Source organism: Rhipicephalus microplus, chromosome 1 (assembly GCF_043290135.1).
Source record: "Rhipicephalus microplus isolate Deutch F79 chromosome 1, USDA_Rmic, whole genome shotgun sequence".
Classification (NCBI taxonomy): Eukaryota; Metazoa; Arthropoda; class Arachnida; order Ixodida; family Ixodidae; genus Rhipicephalus; species Rhipicephalus microplus.
Genome location: NC_134700.1, coordinates 177301787 through 177317031, shown reverse-complemented (window position 1 = coordinate 177317031; position 15245 = coordinate 177301787).

Here is a 15245-nt window from a genome sequence, read left to right as displayed (position 1 = left end):
TCGCACGTGTCACCAAGTTTCGCGCACGTCCGATGATCTTGGTTTCCAAGATCCTTCTGGCAGCTGGGTGAGGTTCGAAAAACCGGCTGCCAGTAACGTGTCAAATTTGCCTCACTGTTTGGGTTGGACAATGTAGTGATGGGCCAGCGTATCGTCAAAATATGCCACGACTTTCAGCCAATCCTATGGAGAAAGGGGAGGAGGAGTGGTCGACTAATCCCTCGTCGTCGAGGCGGGCTCCCGCAAGGGCTGCAGCACATAGTGCATTTTCCATTCCTTCATCCGCACATTTCATTCCTCATTTGCCAGAAGCAGGGGCTTACTGCGAATATCCAAAACTCGGCATCTCCTCGCTAGTTGCAGCCACAACCAGTTTGGCTTTAGCTTTCAGCCTGACCTGCAAATACCATGCTGGTTCCGAGATTTCCAGTTCCTCGGTGACCTCGAAAATTGCCCAGCTGCCTCCTTGAATGCCTCGAAAGCCTTGCTCGCAGGAAACACAATGACCTTTCTTGAGTCGAGCTCACAATGGCCTCTCTTGGCTCGTGCGTTTTCTCTGCACGAACCAGTCCCGAACCCCTCGTTCAGGTTTTGCCGAGAGGAAATTAATCCGTCTTGAGGGCACACCCTTGCTTGGAATGCGTCGAAATATTTTCGTCCCGTTCACAAAGGCCGAAAAACTTCAATAATGATGATGGTCGTAACACGGCCAATACGTCATACGGGGCAACTACAGATGAACAGCCCACTCAGACGCAACATGAACACCTAAATAGCAGTTCGACGGAAACGTCCAGTGATCTTTCTTCATTAGTAGGCAGCACCGAAACTCGACATAACTGCAGTGCATCAATTGCATCCGAGAAGCGCCAAACGCCAGACCACCAGGTACCCATTACAAGAGGCATCGCAGAAAGCACTGCTTTGATTTCCTCTGCCACGACAGCGACAGACGGCAGTGACAGCGCATTAAACGCTAACTTTGCAATGTCGAGAACCTTGAATAACATGAACGCTACGCCTTCGACATCGATGAAGCAGCTAAGAAGCCGACCACCAACGCGGAGCAAACCGGTGTACACCGAGGTTTCTACTAAACCCGCACGATCTGCAGACGCATTCAGTCCTTCGAGTTCACAACGCCGTTCCAAGCCAGGCAGTGGGAGCAGCGGCAGCGACTGCGCTAAACAGGGAACATTCAAGAAACCCCGCGTGGGATCACCACCACGGAAAACGTCACCAACTGTGAGTGGCGACGATATGTACTTTTAGCATTTGGCTCTCCTCTCTCTTACCTTTCTTTCCTTAAAGCGACTTCCTCGCCTTTATTTCAGCAGTGGAATCACATTATTTTGTGTCATTCAAGGTTCGCGGTTTCCGAAATCTGGTGAAGCTGCAGGCAGTACTTGACCTCGCACGGGCGCATCGCGTAGACATGCTCTTTTTGCAGGAGACAAACTTTCGTACTAAGCTTGACGTTGCAGAGTTTCAGAAAAGGTTTCATGTAGAGGCTTTTTTCAGACTTACAGATTCGCGTCAACGTGGTACATGAGTTGTTTTCATGAACGAAACGCTGAGGAGGGGTGCTCACTGTCTTGTTGACCCCGAAGGCCGCATCATAACAGTAGGTGTGGTACTTAACTGTAAACGAGTCAGAATTGTCAACGTATTTGCGCCCGTAGTGAGGTAGAAACGAACGGGTTCTATAAAGGTGTCAGAATTTTTTTGATCGAGCTGAAATCATATGTGCTTGGTGGAGATTTCAACTGCGTGCTCGATACTACGTGAGACGCCAGGGGTCCCGGCCAAGGCACCAACAATTTTTACGCCAGAGAACTACTGCAATTGAAACAAGGCGCTGTCATGACAGGTTAAAGTTATTTTATTTGTTCTATCACAAAATGCTACGAGTTGATTCATCCACATTCTTAAAACCTGCCATTAGTTGCTCTACTCGGTCTCTTCACACAAAAAAGGTGGCCGAGCTGAAATGTAGAACAAACACTTTTACGTACTCTTACCTTCCTCGGACAATCGTCGAGTGGAACGCCTTATATGCTCATGCGGTAGAACGTTCAAACATCGATTCCTGTCTGCAGGCGATCAGAAATGAAGTTCTTTATTCGCCACTATGCTCGATGCGTCATGTAAAGTTATGTACTCACTTTCATTTGCTTTCACTTTGCTGTGTTCGAATAAATGGTGAATTTTTTTTTCATTTTTTTTTGTCCTTCGGCGTTTTGTGCTGTGTAAGTACAATGCCAGTATCTGCAATGCTTTCTGCTATGTAAATACTTAATGTGAGTACCTTGTGCTGCGCGAGTATTAACTGCCGTGTAATTGGTTCCCTTTCGTTGATTTTGCATATTTTGCCAATGCCGTTGATTTTCAGAATACTAAGTCATGTATTTATTTTTTGTTTGTGCACTTCTCTTCAATACTTCGAGCTTGTTTTGTGTTGTGAATTTTTGCCCCACTCCTGCTTAAGGCCTCCATATGAGGCCGGCAGTATGTAATAAATAAATAAATAAATAAATAAATAAATAAATAAATAAGCTCAAGATCTCAAGCTCAAAGATGGGTGGTTAACTCTACATGGAGTCGGGTTTGTCGCAACCCGCGTTTGTGGCATTCACTAAATCCGAAGACTTTTTAGTGAACCTTCAAGCATGTGAAGTGGTCCAGTTTGCGCAAAGCCAGCAGAAACTCAGCGATCACGCTGCGTTACTCTTCACGTTGAACGTGAGCACAACAACGAGAATCACGAACCATGGAGGATAGACCCAGCTATTCTTCATGATGACGAAATCATTTCCGTACTTCAAACTGAGCTGGCGGCCTCACCGGCAGAAGTGGGTTGCACAACTCCGATTACGACCACTTAAAATCTCGCTGGCGCCTCTTAGCTCCACAGGCAAAAAAAATGCACCACGCTCACCTCGCGGTTAAGATGAATGAGATTCTCCGACGTATTCAAATTATAGAAAGAGGTGGGTCAACTACGTTCGCTATGCTCGACATACTTGAAGCACAAAAAATTAAATATCAAATTTTCTAAAGCAGATGTCTCAGGCTACAAGGCTCACAAAAGAAATGCACTTATAGACAGATGAAATTGGAAACTTGACATGTGCGCAAAAAAACCGCGATCATCGATGCTAGCCCCACTACATCGATGAGGCGCTAAAAGAGGATGGTACCGCTGGTAATGACCCGGACGAAGCTCCAAAAGTTTTCCGAGACTACTTTGCAAAACTGTTTACTGCAGACAATGACGCACAGGACGACGAGTTTACTGGCAAACTCTCAGCCTTTTGCGAAGGTTTGCCATCGCTAGGCTCGGAAGACGGTTTAGTATTATATGCACAAACTGATAAAGTATGGTACGCCCTAAAATCAATCAATACGTCCACGTCACCAGGACGAGACGGAATACTCACGGGATTTTATCTGCGTTTCTATAATATCTTGGGAGTTATGATCACCGATCTCGTGAATATTTTGTTGCGTGATGACCAAAAACCACAGTTATTCTGCGAAGGAGGGCTGATTTTATTGCTGAAAGAGAGTATGAAGCCATAAGATCCTAAATCGTGGAGGCCCATTACCCTTGTTAACACAGACTATAAGTTAGTAGTCACGCTGCTATCAAGGCGTTTGCGGCATTTTTTTTTGAAGATATTGTGTCCCCCTTGCAGTCATCTGCAGTACCAGGACGTTCCGTCTTCGCACCTCTTACAATCACTGGAGACCTCTTCGCATATGCCAAAAAAAAAAAAACAGATCTCAGAAGCACATATTTCTGTTGATCAGGCCAACGCATTTGATAGAGTTGAACAGGGGTATCTTTTCGCAATTTTGCGCATCTTTGGCCTCCCATAGCAGTAAGTGCGACTGGTAGAAATACTTTATCAGGATCTATCAAGCTGTCTTTATTTCAACGATTAAGAGACCAGAAGCTTTGCAATTCGAAAAGGGGTGAGACAAGGCTGTCCGTTGTCTCCGGTATTATATATTTTGTCTCTTGAGCCTTTGATTAGAAAGGTTGCAAACTGCGAGCGCATAGTGGGTTTCTCGATGCTAGGCAAGGAAACCTTCAAAATTGTTGCATACGCCGATGATATTTCAGTATTTTTTGTAGTTTGTCTAGCTATAATACATCCCTCGACATTTTTGCTGAGTATTCCTATCTGTCTGGTGCTCTTTTAAACACCACCAAATGCAAGGCATTGCGCTTTGGAGGCTTCAGAGAACTATTTCCAGGAGACTTAGAATACGTTCAAGCTATTAAGGTGTTAGGCGTTTACTTTTGGGAAGGAGATGTCTTAAAAAAAAGACCTGGAATGACGTGCTTAGAAGATCCACCGATGTCATAGCAGCAGCCTCTAATTTTAACCTATCACTTACGGCAAAAGCAACAGTCGTCAAGACGCAGGCATGCGCTTTTGCGTTTTATATAAGACACATCACCCTTCTACCTCACCGTGTAACAGGACGCCTCGCCTCTTTTGCGGGAGCCTCCCTCTTGGGAGGAAAACAAGCAAAAGGACAAAGGAAATTTTTACAGCTTCCCACAAACCGTGGAGGCTTGAGCCTCCCAGACATACCATAATTCACGAGAGCGCTGGTGGCAAAAACAATACAGAAGCTCTTCGATGACAGCAACTAACCCGGGTTCTGGCTCTTGATGTACTGGAGCAATAAACTAAAAGGTAATTTCACAGCCAATCCGTACATCGGGCCATGAGCAGAAATTCTGGTTAAGTTTTACATAGCTGCCAGCGGCTTGAAACGAACAGTGGATTCAATAGGTTCAAGCAGTCTAGAAGATGTTTCATCGCAGGAAATAAGCGAAATGGTGACAAGTAGCACACTGAGCAAAGAGGAAGAAACAGCATCCTACAAGAAAAAAAATGGAAACGATGTCGTTGCAATTGCGTACCTAACCCGATGCGCGAATAAGACTGGTTAAGAAGATGGAGGGCATTGACTACGCGTGACCGGTTAGCACATTGGGGAGTCGTTCTAAAAGACCGCTGCCCGAACTGCCGCAGAAGAGAGACGGCGCAAAAATGCTCTGTTTCAGTGCTTGGTGGTGAGGGGCGTCTCGCACATGGTATATAACGCCTCTTTGGCTTTCGCACGACGCGCATGGGAACAGAACGTGAGCTGTTTGCAAGACCGGTCTTTACAGTAACCTTGTACGTATTATGGTGGCTACGCTGCTTAGCAGAAGTACGGCACAAGTCGCATAGAGGCGCCTATCCTGCACTACAGAAAATACGGCCTATTGTGTGGAATTACCTAGATCAGGAGCTGGAAATGCATGACGAAGAGGTCTTCCGTCGACGGTGGCACATACGTTTCATCAAAGTAAGAGAGGGACAGCTGAGGTTTCCAGTTGTCCCGTACTAGCCGTGCGCCCATTCTAGTACGCATGCATAAGTGTTATCCTGTAAAATGTGATGAACTTGATTCATTTAATTTTCCTTTGACTTGTAACATTTGAATATCTAGTGATCAATAAACTTTGGTGCTGATTTGTAAAATGTATACACCGTCTTTACTTGTTTTTGATGTTTCGTTCGTGTACGTACAAGTGAAGTGTACAATAAACTTCCCTTCGTTAACGGTTATACTTTATGATGCCCCTAGTAAGATCGCTGCCACAGCCGACGCCGAAGTGCGACATCGTTAACACGCTCCACATTTAGAGCATATACTCTTTGCTTTGGACACTTTGGCTGAATTTTGGTGCCACCGTGTATATATATGTATATATATATATATATATATATATATATATATATATATATATATATATATATATATATATATATATATATATATATGAAAGTGCAAGAAAAAATGCAGAAAAAAGACTCCGGCGCGAAAGGTCACGCGTGGGACCTTCGCGTCAATGTGAGTCGTTAGCCACTGAGCCACCGAGGGTTACCTCCTTAAAAGTTGAAACTGGCAGCTGTTTATATCTATCACTTACTACTGTTAGCGAGCATCTCGTGGGGAACTGTCGTGTTTTTAGCATTATCATCAAGATGGCGCAATGAGCGCCCAGTGGCTCTCATATCTAACGCAATCTTTGGCCCGTGAAGACGATATGAGTGGACGATCCCTCGCGCGCACTTATCTCCTTGTTGGGAAGATAATACGACTTTGCTGGCGTTGGGCTTGCACTGGAACAATCCTGTTGTAATTATAGGGCGCACAAAATTCCCTGCAATCGTTTCACAGCCTCCGTTTGCGAAAAGGGCGCGCTTTTCAGACACAGCGAAGTAACAACTGAGACGCTTATTCGCGTTCTTCTGTACCTGTGAGTAAGTTGCTTGTGCCATTTGTGCGTGAGAAACGTGGCGCACGTTTCGATCTGCGTGCCATTCTGCGCACGACGTTCCAATTAGTTTATATTGTGTTCATTGCTTCGCCTTCGAGGCAAAGCTGTGATTTTTTACTTAAGAAGGTTAGTGTTGCGGGGCAAGTTTGATCCGCAAGTCCTATCCGGTCGTGCTGGCTGTCCTCCTGTGTGCCTTCTCAATCAAACTAATCTGATCGTCAAGCCCATCGATTGCCAGGAACTCTATCACCATTCCGCAGTCGCATGTTCATTGACTGGCTGGCCGAAATGGCCCGGCAGGTCGATGTAGCGTGTATTGGCACGGACACAGAATAAAAACCTTGTTTTTTATACAGTGGCCATGGTATTACTGTGGGTTTCTAGGAGCACCACAGGCAATCAGAAGAAATGTTGAAGGAAGAGGATGAAAAGCAAATGGTTGGCGTGCTTTGTCTAGTTGCTCGTGTCTGTCGCACCACTTTTGTGGTTACTGGTTCAGTTATTGAGCATAGTTTTGAGGCTCAAACACCGTTTGATTTATTAACGACAGGATTCTCAATTAGGTTGACGCGGAATGTTAGACATGAAGTTAAATATTGTTTTCCAAGATATAATCATGATTTAAAATTTAATGAAAAATAGATAGTTCATTACAGTTTTGATCGCCGCATTAGCAATAATAATGCGATTCCCCTTAAGGACGCGCGAGTGTGCGCCACGTATGGTTACTTTAGCGCAGTCTGTTATGTACATTGACTTTGCTCTTTTAACAGAGCCATCGAAGCGCTAAGGAGCGAGCCATTTATTGTTTTCTTTTTTCGTGGTATATGGAAATTATTTCGGTGACTACACAACCCAATATTGATTGTCATATTTTCTTAAAGGTATCTCCGGTGTGGCAGGTCAGGCGGCTAATGCTTCTATCGAGATGAAAATGTTCAAACTCCCTGAAATATGTAAGCACTACAGCGTATAGTTCAGTCTTTTTTATTCTTATGCAACTCGTCTGCCAAAAGCACACGGGAATATTCACACAAAAGTTGCCACATAACCTACAAAAGCAATTAAAAAATAGGAATATCAAAGGAAAGTTCGGCAAAAGAATGCAAGGCAAGAAAGCCTTGTAGAGAGAGTGTTTGGTCATGGTTCGATATGATAATGTGGAAGTCTTTCATCGAGGGATTTTCCCCCTCAACGTTAGCAGAGTTCTTTGCTCCTATCTTCGATACTCGTTTTACCCTTAGGGCATTGGCTAGCAAAAAGTGCGAGGTCTTTCATCACTTTGAAGATGTGAAGTAACAGTCCATGTGCATGCTTTCTTTACGTAAGGAGCGTTCCTAGAGAAACACATTTTGCAACACGTGGTCCGTATATTTCCCGATTCTTTCCGCACTTTACCTGAGGTAGATGCCTAGTTCGGTTCAAAAGTATAACAGAGCAGAGCATCGAATTTTCGGCATAACTTTTGTTTCACACAACAGCAGCACATTGGGCACAAGCAGCCAAATATTCTAGACAGGGTTGCCAGGTTTGTCTGCCTAAATTATTTTACCTACTTTCATGACTGCGTTTCTGTTTCCTTGAAATAACATAATCGCTATATGGTAATGTTGCAGTCACTGGCATGCAAAATTTTGCTGTCAAAAATAAACGACGAATGCACCATTCTAGATGCTCCCGAAACATTTCGTCAATTGAATTACACAGAAAATGAACATTAAATAAATAAATTGATCACTTGCCGGAACAGTGGCAATTGTCGTTGGCGAAGATGATGAAACAAATGTTACAAAAGTAGCTATACCGCTGTACCCTAACAGTCACGCCAATCTTGCGCCCGAAAATAAGAGAAAGCATCTTTGGATACGTGGCTGGAACTTAGGAAAAAGTGTTGCACGGTGAATAGGTTTCCACGGCCTCTATAGCTAAACCAGACGGAAAACTGCGGAACTTCAAACTAACCAGAGAAGACCAAGCGAGTAACAAGTAGGGTGGTGTACACTCATCGAGATTAGAAATAGTATAGCCGACGAATTGCTTCTAATCATACCATATATAACGGACTGCAACTTTAGAAAATAACTGCCAGGACTTGGTCGTCACGTGAGAACCAACTGCAAAAATTATTACAGCTTATGCTCGTATTCCAGCTACGGTGACTTTGAGCACGCTCAAGCCATATACTTTAATTTTATTGTCGTTATGTTGTCATTTATAGAAAAGTAATGCGAGGAGCGTTAGTAAACAGTGATTTTTGCCTCGGTGCGAGAAACTTCATCATCCTGGAAGAAATCGTTGCAAAATGAAGTCAACAATTTACGCTTTATTCTCATAATTTGTTTATTTTCAATGATTACATTCCTGCGTATTTATATTTCCACCGAAAGGCCTTTTCATTTTGTGATTAACACGTCGAAGTGGTTTCCAAACATGTGTGACTAATTTTGGAAAATTTTGCACTATTGGCTTAAGATGACTGGTTTTTGGCTAGTTTTTCCGGTCTTCTGGCTGTTTTTTTTTTTTGGTGGGTTTTCTTCCTCGTACTCCTAAATATCGGTGCCCAATGCTGAGAGGCCTTAGGAGTGACCGTGTTTGCAATTATTCCGGCAGAACTTCAAATCGAAGAAACTAAATTAACTGGCTTTTAAAGCTGGCGCTAGCAAATTGAAATGCTGAAATCGGAGCTGAATATCATATTGCTAACCTGACTACTAGCTGTATCTCTTTTTATATATGAAATAAAGAATATATTTAGTGAGGGTCTTATGACTATCGATCTCTGAGAGGGTTCCTCTTTTTCGTTTCACTTTTTTTCTTCAGAGTGTATACGAAGCAGCCGAAGGTAGAGGCTGTTTTGTAATATTGCATACTTTAACCTTTGCATTGAGGAATATACCCTCTGTGTTAGCAGAGTGGTGTTGCACAACGTGAATACTATTCGTGGTTAGATATAATCTGCACTATTATTAATTTCATGAGTTACATTTGCACGATATTCTCGGATTTTGTTTTCATTGTTATAATCTTTGACCATACATCATGTATTCATATGAAGTTGTTCAGGTTGTTTTACTTTTGTATTTATGTCTTCTCCTAGCTATCATTTCGTTGGTAAACATTCTTAAGAAACCACAACTATAGACTGATTAGTAGTATTTTTAATGTAGTAAGTGAATTTCTTCCACACAGTATCATAGCTTTGGAGGGCTCAATAAAATAGGCCTCACTAATTGCACTATTATGAACGAAAAAATACAAAGGCCACTAAGACTTGCTTTGTTTTACTTACATTGTCCCTATTTGCTGACTAGTTAAGGCGCACTGCAATAAAAAGGCAAAAATTATTTCAGCAAAAAAGCCACTACTAAAACAAGGCCCTCACCTCCCCGAAAAGAATCAATCAATCAATCAATAAATCGTGAGGAAATGCGAATCTATTTGTTGCGCCAAGAGAGGGCAGTGTTGCCTTCACGGACCTCTCCCATCACCTTGAGACGCACCCAGCCAGCGAACAATCGAGAGTGAGGAGCGAACGGACGGGAGAGTGGGGCGCAGGGAGGAAAGAGAGCAGAACGGTGAGAGGAACGTCAAAGCGCTGCACCTACTCTATCCTACAGTCTCGCACATGATCCGGTTACTAGGGGTGAGGATAAGCGCCGGCGCGCGCAGCTGTTTCTATGGGAGAGGGAGTGAGAGTGGAGAGATAACTTCTGGCGCGTGGACTACGCTGAGGATAACGCCGGATGCCTGACAAAGCCCGATCAAGAGATGCATTCGCATTTAAAACTACGAATCTTTATTGAGTAACAACGGTTGCTCATGCTTGCAAGTTGACAATGATTTATATGTAAAATGGGCTCATATGTTTTAGCGGCGAAGCTTTTCAGGCCTTGGGTCGTTCCTCCCCTGTATTCGACGTAGTAGTACGTAGCCACCTCTAGTTTACGAGTTCCTCAATAGATAGCTTTGTGTGAATATCTCTTTGGGAATAATATAACTAGATGGCATTAACGGTTTTCAAAGCATATCGATAGAGTGAATGATGATGAGTGGGGTGATGCGTCCAACCGTCCACCCATGTGTTCATTTATCAGTGCATCCACGCTTCTGTTCATCCGTGCGTCCATGCTTCCAACCGTCTGTCCGTGAGTCCGTCCGTCTGAGTGTACGTCCATGCATCCGTCTATGCTTGTGTCCGTCCGTCGGTCCCACCATCCGTCCGTGCTTCTCTCTGTTAGTCCATGCGGCCGTCCATTTGTCAGCCCATGGTTTCGTCTATCTGTCCGTTGAATGCTCAGAAGAATACGCAGGTCGCACGTGCGTCAGCAGCGAAATAAAATGACGCAACGCCGTATTATTGGCTACGCATTCTTATGAACAAAAACTAATAGAAGTTTCTTTTTCTTCGACCACCAAGTTACCCTAAGTAAATGAAAACGACTGAACCCAATTGCTTCTGAGATTTGCATATATTTCTTGAACATGACCGCAAGCTGACTTGTTTCGAATTGTCAAATGACACTCGTTTCTAATGCAAGGAAACAACTTGTCGCGTTAGTTCATAGGGCATTCCGCAAAATTCCCCAACCTTTAAAAATGTTCCATTAACCAATGAGCATACCTGAGCAGCTCTATCTGTGCATTTCAAAGGCTCACAGAGAATGTCATGATGTTTTTATTTCCTTATTTCTTTCTTTTTTGTTTCTTTCTACTTCTTCCTTTCTTTTATCTCCTTCTGTTTTCTTTACCTTCCTTCCTTCCTTTTTTCCTTCTTTCCTTCCTTCCTTCTTTCCTTCCTTCCTTCCTTCCTTCCTTCCTTCCTTCCTTCCTTCCTTCCTTCCTTCCTTCCTTCCTTCCTTCCTTCCTTCCTTCCTTCCTTCCTTTCATCTTTCCAAGAGACACCCAAAAAGAAAAGAGATGGAGTCTGGGATAACGGCTTGAAATGTTAAGAGAAAAGGCGTGAAAGCAGTGACGGATGGATAATGCCGCGGTGGTGATTCACGGCCACTCTTATTTAGAGTAAACGCAAATAAAATGCACAAAAGAAAACCGGCCAGCCAATATGCGGCAGTATGACGACACCAGCAATAAAAATGGCGACGCGTGGCTCCAAACGGCCTATCGTTTCTCTTGTAAAATAGGCTGCTAGCTGGAACGGTTTTTGTGGCGATGGCCAAGCACATGTGTGTCGATGTGCGCGTACGGATCCGTGGGTAGCAGCCGTTGTCAGCGTCCCCTTTATCTTTCGCTGCTCTTACGTGGGTACATTTTGCTCAGTTTTTTTTAACACAACAGCACTCTAACGGTGTTCTTACCCTCTTCCTTTTTTGTAAATGCATCATGCAGGCTTTCATTCTTTATTGATTCTGCTCTTTGGAGCCTGCTAGTATGCGACTGTAATTTATGGATATTACTAAGAGTACGTCATCAACAAGTCAGCCTCAATGCAGTATTCTAGTCGACTATTAAACGCCTGAGCTTTTGGTGAATGAATATTATTCATGGTAAATATTGATTACATGCTGCATGAAAGCGTACGGTCACCCATTATGCCATGCTCTTTTCTTTTTCGACATATGTATTACTTCAAATCTGGCTGAATATAGAAAATACAAGGTTTAAAGCAATCAGCTTATGTCTAAAACATTGATGCCTATAGCTATCAAGTAGAAAAGCCTGTAATTTTTAGTCACCAATGCTAAGCAGGAAAAGTAATGCAAGCTGTTATTGAATATTACTGACTGTTTCACAGAAAAAAAAAAAACTTGCTTGTTTCAATTACATGAGCGAAAAAAGAAAAAGCAGGTCTCTTGCCTTAGGAAATCAGTCAGATAAGTAATTAGTTCGTTTTTAGTGTTTCGCAACGCAGAGATATCCGTAAGATGGTTGTCTATTTGTCCTTAAAGGATGGCCCTAAAATGGGCCTGAAAATGGGCCTGTTTGAGAGACTAACGAGATTTTGGCAGGAACATTTACGAGCAAGCGAAGTATGGCTGTCTGTAATCCCTTCGTCTGCAAAGGCATATTCGTAATTGATCTTGTAGCATTTTTAAAAGGAAAGCGGCTCTTTGTTGCTCGACATGTTAGTGAACTCCAGAAACAATTCACGAAAGTACTGTGAAGCAACGAATATTTTCGCCGCTGCCGACTACAGTTTCCCGAAGAACACCCAAATCAGCGAACACCAGCACTTTCTTTGAGTGTGGCAACAGTTAATATTACAGAGCTGTTTTTTTATGTGTTTAAATTTTTTCCTTTATCCCTCGCACTTCAGTTTCAGTAGACTTACAAGTGTACAGTTGTCTGAACCAATCGAGGTAACTCATTCCTAATATTGAACCACATCAATGCTACCGCCTACTGTAGGTATCTTATACTGCACAACACGTTAGGTATTTTTTATTAAGGACAGGGCGTCCAAACACAGGCAAAATAAAGTGATTCCATAACTTATTTCTTCTTTCCGGTTTCAGTACGCACCAAATAGCTCAGGTGTCTTTTATTCTAAACTGGTTAGCTTTTCTCTCCTAGTTCTCACTATTCCGAATATAGGAAAACTTGCGCAGGGGGTTATGACATCTTTCTGCACATATTCTGGCCTTCATGTCGCAATCTATGATATAAAGTCTTCAGGTCAGCATTGCGAAGTTCCGTAGCCAAGTCTGCCTGCAGCAGAGCATTGTGAATGTTGGAAGGCATGCTTGTAATCCAGGATTTTTCAGTGCGCCTGCAGCTGCGGCTAGCGACCGTGCACGTTGACCGTGCACGTGGAGACCTTGCTTAAGTGGCGGTGAGCACACTTTCTGGAAAGAACGACATGCCGGGCTCCGAGCGGGGAACTCTTGACACTCGCTCACTGCAGAAACATATTGAATCTTGTTCGCGCACTCCTAAAATTAATTAATTGAACAAACATCCCGTATTACAGTCGAAGCTGGCCAAGAGGGCGAGAAACTGCTCAAGAGAGCGAATGTGGGGTGAGATTGTCATACTTTCTTTACTTCTTGTGGTGTGGAGCTATACGTTTGTTTTCAGCTTGTGTATTGTGTTCCTCTTTTTGTTCTGCACCTTGTTCTCTCTTATAATTTTACTGCATTTACATCAACAGTATTGTATCACCACAGCTTTTTTATGTTTTGTTAAACTACTTTTTGTATCGCTGTGATGGGTATGTTTGTTTAAACCTCTAGCATTGCAATTCTTCTAAAATTTTCACTCAGCACCTTTAAGGAGTGTTTCACAGGATTTTCATTGTACTGTTGCGTTCACAGAACGTTTCCGTTAAACTGACCTGAATAATACCTTTCAAATGGTACTTTTTTATAGATTTATATCCTGTACAGTGACTACTATAAAGTTAACGTGCTCGGCTCCTGACCAGAAGGTCACAAGTTCGACCCGGCCACATTTCGGTGGAGAAGCAATGCTAGAAGCTAGTGTGCTCTGTGATGACAGCGCACGTTCAAGAACACCAGATGGTTCAAAATTTCCGCAACCTTTCACTATGGAACCTATCATAATCATATCGTTACGGTGCGACATAGACAAAAACCAGAGTGAGGTCGCCTAAGACGAAGACGACGAGTATTCGTGGAGCGCTCGCGCGTGGTACTCATTGGCCATATCGTCTGGCTGACGATCTGCTTGTTTGAAGAAACATCCATATCGCCTCCGTGACAATATCGTGCTCTTGGGAAGTAAAAACCGAGATATTAAATTGACTAATATCAAAACAAAAGCATGTCGCACATACTCAAGGGTTTGCTTCTCGCGGAAATATATGAAGTACAGGTACGTTTCTGCATTTGTTAGGGTTTGTCAAAAAACTTCTATCGACCAGCTGTCACAGAACGAGCGCTAAACAAGAGCGCGCCGCCAAATCCTTGCGACAACGGGCGGCAGAAACGCCGCGAGGTAAAAAGAAAAAAAAAAGAAAGAAAGCAAACATCCAGGGCTCCCGGGCGCGCGCTCTCCCCGCAGAAGCACGGCTTCGCAGACGATCCTCCTCACCCCACATCGGCGGCCCAGCAAGACCGCGATTTCTCTCGAACGAACGGGGCGGGGTCAGACCGAGCTGAGTCATCCGACGCGGAGGGCAGACAAACCGTCTCGCCTCTCCCCAGCCTTCGCTGCGTATCGCGCCGACGAAATGACGAGAAAGATCTGGAAAGTCGCGCGCAAGGTATTTAACCGAGCAGCCGAGACGAGAAATCAGGAGGTGACGGAAGTTAACGCCAGAGCGCGTAGGAATTCCGCCGTGTAGTCGGCGAAGGTTCTGCCCGTAGCGACAGAACAGGAGGAGACGGAAGTGAGCGCCAGAGTGCGTAGAGAGTCCGCCGTGTAATCGGCGAAGTTTTTGGTCCGTAGGGACGGCTCGAGCTACAGGCAAGAGCGTGGGTTTACCGCTATCGAGCGAAGACGCGGGCAACAGCTGCGTGTGTGAAGCCGACGGGTTCCGGCGAAGAAGTTGAAGTTTGAAGAGTGGCCAATTGAAGACGGGAGGTTTCCTGGAAGAGAAACTTCAGAGAGCTGCGGAACGACAACAACGCTGGACTTTGAGTGAGTGACTCTCGGAAGAGTATCATTCAGACTTTTGTTCCAAGGACTTTGGACTGAATAGGTTTTCTATCTCTTTAGTCCTTAAGTGTCTTGGTTGTTCAATGCATGTGACTGCATCGTAGTGCGTATTGTTGTCTGTGTCCGTTGTTTCAAGTGTGGTTGATTGTACTGTGTAGTACATTGTCTGTTTGGTGACGTATTGTATGTAACTATTGTGGAGTGTGCATACGTGTGTATTGTTTTTGATCTGCCGTTAATGAGAATATAATTTTGTTTGTTTATCATCTCTCGGCTCTGTCTTGTTCTTTGGGCCACAGCCGGCGTCCGCTGGCGC